This window comes from Cyprinus carpio, unplaced genomic scaffold, assembly GCF_018340385.1.
Source record: "Cyprinus carpio isolate SPL01 unplaced genomic scaffold, ASM1834038v1 S000004440, whole genome shotgun sequence".
In the NCBI taxonomy this organism is placed as follows: Eukaryota; Metazoa; Chordata; class Actinopteri; order Cypriniformes; family Cyprinidae; genus Cyprinus; species Cyprinus carpio.
This window is the reverse complement of record NW_024877126.1, coordinates 803-1,867: the sequence shown is the minus strand read 5'-3', so window position 1 is coordinate 1,867 and position 1,065 is coordinate 803. Positions and strand designations below refer to the sequence as shown.

Here is a 1,065-nt window from a genome sequence, read left to right as displayed (position 1 = left end):
AGCTCCAGATATTCCCATGAGCTTCTCCCAGGCAGATGAGCCACAAGATACTTGGGGTGAACACTCATCTGACATTCAAGGTAAAAAAAGCATTAATTAGTATCTGATAAAAGAAAACAAAAGGACAATTACTGTACACTAAAGACAGCCTCACATTAAGTAATTCAGCATTTTCTGTACAATCCATCAGAGAATGCATTTTCTGTGCTGAGACCTTCAAGTTCCAAGCAAGAAAGAACACAGCGTAAGTTGTATGACTCACTTTTGGAAATACTGTAGCATTTCATCTAGGTATACTATAGAAAATGTGCTTGTTTAAAGCAAAAATGTAAAGCTAAATAAGCTAAAATACAAAGCAGCTGAATGAGTAACTTTTGTAATGTCAATTAAGCTCATTTCAGAGAGAGCTTCTCTCATGCAGACCGCCAGCTGGAAACTTGGGAAGAACACCCATCTATCACTCAAGGTAAAAGCATTAATTAGTATATGGAGGAAAATCAAAAACAACACACCGCAAAATGAGTCAAAGTGGCCTAACACAAGCTAATACAAAAAATTTTTCCACTTTTTTCTAAATAGAGAACACGTTCTCTGTCCTAAGACTCTCTCAAGACCAAAGACCATCAACCAACCACACAACACGAAAAGAATGCAAAGTAAGTCAATTTCAGTAATTACTGGGGTATTTATCACTAAAAGGGGTCATATGATGCTATTTTAAAGACCATTATTTTGTGTATTTGGTGTAACAGAATATGTTGACATGCTTTAATATTCAAAAAAAAACATTATTTTCATATACTGTACACATTATTGTAGTTCCTCCTATGTCCTGCCTCTCTCAAACACATCGTTTTTTCAACAAAGTCCCTCCTTCCGACAAGCACAGGCTGCTCTGATTGTAGCTGACCCAATGCAATGTGATTGGCCGAACACCACAAGCACTCGTCGGAAATGTAACGCCCCTTTTCCCATAATCACTAGCCTTCATTTTCAACATAACATGTAAAGACAGTAAAATAATTTCTTAGTTTTACATTAACCATCAGTTCAAGCTAAAGGGGA

The 1,065-nt window shown here is 36.6% G+C and overlaps 1 long non-coding RNA gene across 1 annotated transcript; it reads left to right on the top strand.

Annotated features, from left to right (window-relative positions):
• LOC122143424 lies at window positions 1–466 on the top strand. Its single transcript, XR_006159167.1, has 3 exons — window positions 1–80; window positions 191–244; window positions 392–466. It is a non-coding gene; the product is annotated as an uncharacterized LOC122143424 (long non-coding RNA).
• Window positions 467–1,065: the final 599 nt, after the last annotated feature.